Below are 7500 nucleotides of genomic sequence, written 5' to 3'. Positions count from 1 at the left end.
TTATATAAGTAGGAATGAAAACCCAAAAGCTTAAAGCACCTGGTATTCCTAGGCAGTCTCTCATCAAAGTACTAACCAGACCTAAACCTGCTAAGATTCAGAGATCGGGCATTGACTCTATTTTTTGGCAAAATTATTATAAACTAAGTGAAAAATGTCCAAAAAGTTTACAGCACCTGGTATTCCCAGGCGGTCTCCCATCAAAGTACTAACCAGGCCCAAACCTGCTTAGCTTCCGAGATCGGACGAGATCGGGCATAGCCAGGTTGGTATGGCCGTAAGCGAAGTCTGTTGCAAAGAGAGGGCTATTTAAAGACCAGCCAATCTTATCGCCAGTACATTATATAAGTAGGAAAGAAAGCCCAAAAGCTTAAAGCACCTGGTATTCCTAGGCAGTCTCTCATCAAAGTACTAACCAGACCTAAACCTGCTAAGATTCAGAGATCGGGCATTGACTCTTTTTTTTTTTTAATGAAAGATTATTATATAATTCGTGAAATTTTCCAAAAAGATTAAAGCACCTGGTATTCCCAGGCTGTCTCCCATCCATGTACTAACCAGGCCCAAACCTGCAAATATTCAGAGATCGGGCATTGACTTTTTTTTGGCAAAATTATTATATACTAAGTGAAAAATGTCCAAAAAGCTTACAGCACCTGGTATTCAATCAATCAATCAATCACCTTTATTTATATAGTGCTTTAAACAAAATACATTGCGTCAAAGCACTGAACAACATTCATTAGGAAAACAGTGTCTCAATAATGCAAAATTATAATTAAAGGCAGTATATTCCCAGGCAGTCTCCCATCCATGTACTAAACAGGCCCAAACCTGCTAATATTCAGAGATCAGGCACTGACTCTATTTTTTGGCAAAATTATTATATACTAAGTGAAAAATGTCCAAAAAGCACCTAGAAAGGACCTCTACTGCCCTGAAAGACAGCGGAGACCAGGACAACTAGAGCCCCAGATACAGATCCCCTGTAAAGACCTTGTCTCAGAGGAGCACCAGGACAAGACCACAGGAAACAGATGATTCTTCTGCACAATCTGACTTTGCTGCAGCCTGGAATTGAACTACTGGTTTTCGTCTGGTCAGAGGAGAACTGACCCCCCAACTGAGCCTGGTTTCTCCCAAGGTTTTTTTCTCCATTCTGTCACCGATGGAGTTTCGGTTCCTTGCCGCTGTCGCCTCTGGCTTGCTTAGTTGGGGTCACTTCATCTACAGCGATATCATTGACTTGATTGCAAATAAAAACAGACACTATTTCAACTGAACAGAGATGACATAGCTGAATTCAATGATGAACTGCCTTTAACTATCATTTTGCATTATTGAGACACTGTTTTCCAAATGAATGTTGTTCAGTGCTTTGACGCAATGTATTTTGTTTAAAGCACTATATAAATAAAGGTGATTGATTGATTGATTGAAGAGAGGGCTATTTAAAGAACAGCCAATCTTATCGCCAGTACATTATATAAGTAGGAAAGAAAACCCAAAAGCTTAAAGCACCTGGTATTCCTAGGCAGTCTCTCATACAAGTACTAACCAGACCTAAACCTGCTAAGATTCAGAGATCGGGCATTGACTCTTTTTTTTTTTTTTTTTTTTTTTTTAATGAAAGATTATTATATAATTCGTGAAATTTTCCAAAAAGATTAAAGCACCTGGTATTCCCAGGCAGTCTCCCATCCATGTACTAACCAGGCCCAAACCTGCAAATATTCAGAGATCGGGCATTGACTCTATTTTTTGGCAAAATTATTATATACTAAGTGAAAAATGTCCAAAAAGCTTACAGCACCTGTTATTCCCAGGCAGTCTCCCATCCATGTACTAACCAGGCCCAAACCTGCTAATATTCAGAGATTGGCATTGACTCTATTTTTTGGCAAAATTATTATATACTAAGTGAAAAATTTCCAAAAAGCTTACAGCACTTGGTATTCCCAGGCGGTCTCCCATCCAAGTACTAACCAGGCCCAAACCTGCTTAGCTTCCGAGATCAGACGAGATCGGGCATAGCCAGGATGGTATGGCCGTAAGCGAAGTCTGCTGCAAAGAGAGGGCTATTTAAAGATCAGCCAATCTTATCGCCAGTACATTATATAAGTAGGAATGAAAACCCAAAAGCTTAAAGCACCTGGTATTCCTAGGCAGTCTCTCATCAAAGTACTAATCAGACCTAAACCTGCTAAGATTCAGAGATCGGGCATTGACTCTTTTTTTTTATTTTTTATGAAAGATTATTATATAATTCGTGAACTTTTCCAAAAAGATTAAAACACCTGGTATTCCCAGGCAGTCTCCTATCCATGTACTAAGCAGGCCCAAACCTGCTAATATTCAGAGATCAGGCATTGACTCTATTTTTTGGCAAAATTATTATATACTAAGTGAAAAATGTCCAAAAGGCTTACAGCACCTGGTATTCCCAGGGCGGTCTCCCATCCAAGTACTAACCAGGCCCAAACCTGCTTAGCTTCCGAGATCAGACGAGATCCGGCATAGCCAGGTTGGTATGGCCGTAAGCGAAGTCTGCTGCAAAGAGAGGGCTATTTAAAGACCAGCCAATCTTATCGCCAGTACATTATTTAAGTAGGAAAGAAAACCCAAAAGCTTAAAGCACCTGGTATTCCTAGGCAGTCTCTCATCAAAGTACTAACCAGACCTAAACCTGCTAAGATTCAGAGATCGGGCATTGACTCTTTTTTTTTTTTTTTTTTTTTTTTAATGAAAGATTATTATATAATTCGTGAAATTTTCCAAAAAGATTAAAGCACCTGGTATTCCCAGGCAGTCTCCCATCCATGTACTAACCAGGCCCAAACCTGCAAATATTCAGAGATCGGGCATTGACTCTATTTTTTGGCAAAATTATTATATACTAAGTGAAAAATGTCCAAAAAGCTTACAGCACCTGGTATTCCCAGGCAGTCTCCCATCCATGTACTAACCAGGCCCAAACCTGCTAATATTCAGAGATTGGCATTGACTCTATTTTTTGGCAAAATTATTATATACTAAGTGAAAAATTTCCAAAAAGATTACAGCACCTGATATTCCCAGGCGGTCTCCCATCCAAGTACTAACCAGGCCCAAACCTGCTTAGCTTCCGAGATCAGACGAGATCGGGCATAGCCAGGATGGTATGGCCGTAAGCGAAGTCTGCTGCAAAGAGAGGGCTATTTAAAGACCAGCCAATCTTATCGCCAGTACATTATATAAGTAGGAATGAAAACCCAAAAGCTTAAAGCACCTGGTATTCCTAGGCAGTCTCTCATCAAAGTACTAACCAGACCTAAACCTGCTAAGATTCAGAGATCGGGCATTGACTCTTTTTTTTTTTTTTTTTTTTTTTTTAATGAAAGATTATTATATAATTCGTGAAATTTTCCAAAAAGATTAAAGCACCTGGTATTCCCAGGCAGTCTCCCATCCATGTACTAACCAGACCTAAACCTGCTAAGATTCAGAGATCGGGCATTGACTCTATTTTTTGGCAAAATTATTATATACTAAGTGAAAAATGTCCAAAAAGCTTACAGCACCTGGTATTCCCAGGCAGTCTCCCATCCATGTACTAACCAAGCCCAAACCTGCTAATATTCAGAGATTGGCATTGACTCCATTTTTTGGCAAAATTATTATATACTAAGTGAAAAATTTCCAAAAAGCTTAAAGCACCTGGTATTCCCAGGCGGTCTCCCATCCAAGTACTAACCAGGCCCAAACCTGCTTAGCTTCCGAGATCAGACGAGATCAGGCATAGCCAGGATGGTATGGCCGTAAGCGAAGTCTTCTGCAAAGAGAGGGCTATTTAAAGACCAGCCAATCTTATCGCCAGTACATTATATAAGTAGGAATGAAAACCCAAAAGCTTAAAGCACCTGGTATTCCTAGGCAGTCTCTCATCAAAGTACTAATCAGACCTAAACCTGCTAAGATTCAGAGATCGGGCATTGACTCTATTTTTTGGCAAAATTATTATAAACTAAGTGAAAAATGTCTAAAAAGTTTACAGCACCTGGTATTCCCAGGCGGTCTCCCATCAAAGTACTAACCAGGCCCAAACCTGCTTAGCTTCCGAGATCGGACGAGATCGGGCATAGCCAGGTTGGTATGGCCGTAAGCGAAGTCTGTTGCAAAGAGAGGGCTATTTAAAGACCAGCCAATCTTATCGCCAGTACATTATATAAGTAGGAAAGAAAGCCCAAAAGCTTAAAGCACCTGGTATTCCTAGGCAGTCTCTCATCAAAGTACTAACCAGACCTAAACCTGCTAAGATTCAGAGATCGGGCATTGACTCTTTTTTTTTTTTTAATGAAAGATTATTATATAATTCGTGAAATTTTCCAAAAAGATTAAAGCACCTGGTATTCCCAGGCTGTCTCCCATCCATGTACTAACCAGGCCCAAACCTGCAAATATTCAGAGATCGGGCATTGACTTTTTTTTGGCAAAATTATTATATACTAAGTGAAAAATGTCCAAAAAGCTTACAGCACCTGGTATTCAATCAATCAATCAATCACCTTTATTTATATAGTGCTTTAAACAAAATACATTGCGTCAAAGCACTGAACAACATTCATTAGGAAAACAGTGTCTCAATAATGCAAAATTATAATTAAAGGCAGTATATTCCCAGGCAGTCTCCCATCCATGTACTAACCAGGCCCAAACCTGCTAATATTCAGAGATTGGCATTGACTCTATTTTTTGGCAAAATTATTATATACTAAGTGAAAAATTTCCAAAAAGATTACAGCACCTGGTATTCCCAGGCGGTCTCCCATCCAAGTACTAACCAGGCCCAAACCTGCTTAGCTTCCGAGATCAGACGAGATCGGGCATAGCCAGGATGGTATGGCCGTAAGCGAAGTCTGCTGCAAAGAGAGGGCTATTTAAAGACCAGCCAATCTTATCGCCAGTACATTATATAAGTAGGAATGAAAACCCAAAAGCTTAAAGCACCTGGTATTCCTAGGCAGTCTCTCATCAAAGTACTAACCAGACCTAAACCTGCTAAGATTCAGAGATCGGGCATTGACTCTTTTTTTTTTTTTTTTTTTTTTTTTAATGAAAGATTATTATATAATTCGTGAAATTTTCCAAAAAGATTAAAGCACCTGGTATTCCCAGGCAGTCTCCCATCCATGTACTAACCAGACCTAAACCTGCTAAGATTCAGAGATCGGGCATTGACTCTATTTTTTGGCAAAATTATTATATACTAAGTGAAAAATGTCCAAAAAGCTTACAGCACCTGGTATTCCCAGGCAGTCTCCCATCCATGTACTAACCAAGCCCAAACCTGCTAATATTCAGAGATTGGCATTGACTCCATTTTTTGGCAAAATTATTATATACTAAGTGAAAAATTTCCAAAAAGCTTAAAGCACCTGGTATTCCCAGGCGGTCTCCCATCCAAGTACTAACCAGGCCCAAACCTGCTTAGCTTCCGAGATCAGACGAGATCAGGCATAGCCAGGATGGTATGGCCGTAAGCGAAGTCTTCTGCAAAGAGAGGGCTATTTAAAGACCAGCCAATCTTATCGCCAGTACATTATATAAGTAGGAATGAAAACCCAAAAGCTTAAAGCACCTGGTATTCCTAGGCAGTCTCTCATCAAAGTACTAATCAGACCTAAACCTGCTAAGATTCAGAGATCGGGCATTGACTCTATTTTTTGGCAAAATTATTATAAACTAAGTGAAAAATGTCTAAAAAGTTTACAGCACCTGGTATTCCCAGGCGGTCTCCCATCAAAGTACTAACCAGGCCCAAACCTGCTTAGCTTCCGAGATCGGACGAGATCGGGCATAGCCAGGTTGGTATGGCCGTAAGCGAAGTCTGTTGCAAAGAGAGGGCTATTTAAAGACCAGCCAATCTTATCGCCAGTACATTATATAAGTAGGAAAGAAAGCCCAAAAGCTTAAAGCACCTGGTATTCCTAGGCAGTCTCTCATCAAAGTACTAACCAGACCTAAACCTGCTAAGATTCAGAGATCGGGCATTGACTCTTTTTTTTTTTTTAATGAAAGATTATTATATAATTCGTGAAATTTTCCAAAAAGATTAAAGCACCTGGTATTCCCAGGCTGTCTCCCATCCATGTACTAACCAGGCCCAAACCTGCAAATATTCAGAGATCGGGCATTGACTTTTTTTTGGCAAAATTATTATATACTAAGTGAAAAATGTCCAAAAAGCTTACAGCACCTGGTATTCAATCAATCAATCAATCACCTTTATTTATATAGTGCTTTAAACAAAATACATTGCGTCAAAGCACTGAACAACATTCATTAGGAAAACAGTGTCTCAATAATGCAAAATTATAATTAAAGGCAGTATATTCCCAGGCAGTCTCCCATCCATGTACTAACCAGGCCCAAACCTGCTAATATTCAGAGATTGGCATTGACTCTATTTTTTGGCAAAATTATTATATACTAAGTGAAAAATTTCCAAAAAGCTTACAGCACCTGGTATTCCCAGGCGGTCTCCCATCCAAGTACTAACCAGGCCCAAACCTGCTTAGCTTCCGAGATCAGACGAGATCGGGCATAGCCAGGATGGTATGGCCGTAAGCGAAGTCTGCTGCAAAGAGAGGGCTATTTAAAGATCAGCCAATCTTATCGCCAGTACATTATATAAGTAGGAATGAAAACCCAAAAGCTTAAAGCACCTGGTATTCCTAGGCAGTCTCTCATCAAAGTACTAATCAGACCTAAACCTGCTAAGATTCAGAGATCGGGCATTGACTCTTTTTTTTTATTTTTTATGAAAGATTATTATATAATTTGTGAACTTTTCCAAAAAGATTAAAACACCTGGTATTCCCAGGCAGTCTCCTATCCATGTACTAAGCAGGCCCAAACCTGCTAATATTCAGAGATCAGGCATTGACTCTATTTTTTGGCAAAATTATTATATACTAAGTGAAAAATGTCCAAAAAGCTTACAGCACCTGGTATTCCCAGGGCGGTCTCCCATCCAAGTACTAACCAGGCCCAAACCTGCTTAGCTTCCGAGATCAGACGAGATCCGGCATAGCCAGGTTGGTATGGCCGTAAGCGAAGTCTGCTGCAAAGAGAGGGCTATTTAAAGACCAGCCAATCTTATCGCCAGTACATTATTTAAGTAGGAAAGAAAACCCAAAAGCTTAAAGCACCTGGTATTCCTAGGCAGTCTCTCATCAAAGTACTAACCAGACCTAAACCTGCTAAGATTCAGAGATCGGGCATTGACTCTTTTTTTTTTTTTTTTTTTTTTTTTTTTTTTAATGAAAGATTATTATATAATTCGTGAAATTTTCCAAAAAGATTAAAGCACCTGGTATTCCCAGGCAGTCTCCCATCCATGTACTAACCAGGCCCAAACCTGCAAATATTCAGAGATCGGGCATTGACTCTATTTTTTGGCAAAATTATTATATACTAAGTGAAAAATGTCCAAAAAGCTTACAGCACCTGGTATTCCCA

General features: G+C 39.6%; 11 non-coding genes across 11 annotated transcripts; all 11 read right to left on the bottom strand.

The window, feature by feature from the left end:
• Positions 1–164: 164 nt before the first annotated feature.
• LOC127996507 (5S ribosomal RNA) lies at positions 165–283 on the bottom strand. Its single transcript, XR_008169411.1, has one exon. It is a non-coding gene; the product is annotated as a 5S ribosomal RNA (ribosomal RNA).
• Positions 284–1937: 1654 nt separating this feature from the next.
• LOC128003012 (5S ribosomal RNA) lies at positions 1938–2056 on the bottom strand. Its single transcript, XR_008175744.1, has one exon. It is a non-coding gene; the product is annotated as a 5S ribosomal RNA (ribosomal RNA).
• Positions 2057–2422: 366 nt separating this feature from the next.
• On the bottom strand, positions 2423–2542 carry LOC128004554 (5S ribosomal RNA). The gene has a single exon (XR_008177242.1). It is a non-coding gene; the product is annotated as a 5S ribosomal RNA (ribosomal RNA).
• A 511-nt stretch (positions 2543–3053) lies between these two features.
• Positions 3054–3172, bottom strand: LOC128002844 (5S ribosomal RNA). The gene has a single exon (XR_008175580.1). It is a non-coding gene; the product is annotated as a 5S ribosomal RNA (ribosomal RNA).
• Positions 3173–3684: 512 nt separating this feature from the next.
• On the bottom strand, positions 3685–3803 carry LOC128004929 (5S ribosomal RNA). The gene has a single exon (XR_008177601.1). It is a non-coding gene; the product is annotated as a 5S ribosomal RNA (ribosomal RNA).
• Positions 3804–4024: 221 nt separating this feature from the next.
• Positions 4025–4143, bottom strand: LOC127996506 (5S ribosomal RNA). The gene has a single exon (XR_008169410.1). It is a non-coding gene; the product is annotated as a 5S ribosomal RNA (ribosomal RNA).
• A 628-nt stretch (positions 4144–4771) lies between these two features.
• Positions 4772–4890, bottom strand: LOC128000301 (5S ribosomal RNA). Its single transcript, XR_008173088.1, has one exon. It is a non-coding gene; the product is annotated as a 5S ribosomal RNA (ribosomal RNA).
• Positions 4891–5402: 512 nt separating this feature from the next.
• On the bottom strand, positions 5403–5521 carry LOC128004927 (5S ribosomal RNA). The gene has a single exon (XR_008177599.1). It is a non-coding gene; the product is annotated as a 5S ribosomal RNA (ribosomal RNA).
• A 221-nt stretch (positions 5522–5742) lies between these two features.
• Positions 5743–5861, bottom strand: LOC127996505 (5S ribosomal RNA). Its single transcript, XR_008169409.1, has one exon. It is a non-coding gene; the product is annotated as a 5S ribosomal RNA (ribosomal RNA).
• Positions 5862–6489: 628 nt separating this feature from the next.
• Positions 6490–6608, bottom strand: LOC127996194 (5S ribosomal RNA). Its single transcript, XR_008169108.1, has one exon. It is a non-coding gene; the product is annotated as a 5S ribosomal RNA (ribosomal RNA).
• Positions 6609–6974: 366 nt separating this feature from the next.
• LOC128004807 (5S ribosomal RNA) lies at positions 6975–7094 on the bottom strand. Its single transcript, XR_008177482.1, has one exon. It is a non-coding gene; the product is annotated as a 5S ribosomal RNA (ribosomal RNA).
• Positions 7095–7500: the final 406 nt, after the last annotated feature.

This window comes from Carassius gibelio, chromosome B22 (assembly GCF_023724105.1).
Source record: "Carassius gibelio isolate Cgi1373 ecotype wild population from Czech Republic chromosome B22, carGib1.2-hapl.c, whole genome shotgun sequence".
Taxonomy (NCBI): domain Eukaryota; kingdom Metazoa; phylum Chordata; class Actinopteri; order Cypriniformes; family Cyprinidae; genus Carassius; species Carassius gibelio.
This window is presented reverse-complemented; position numbering and strand designations above follow the sequence as displayed.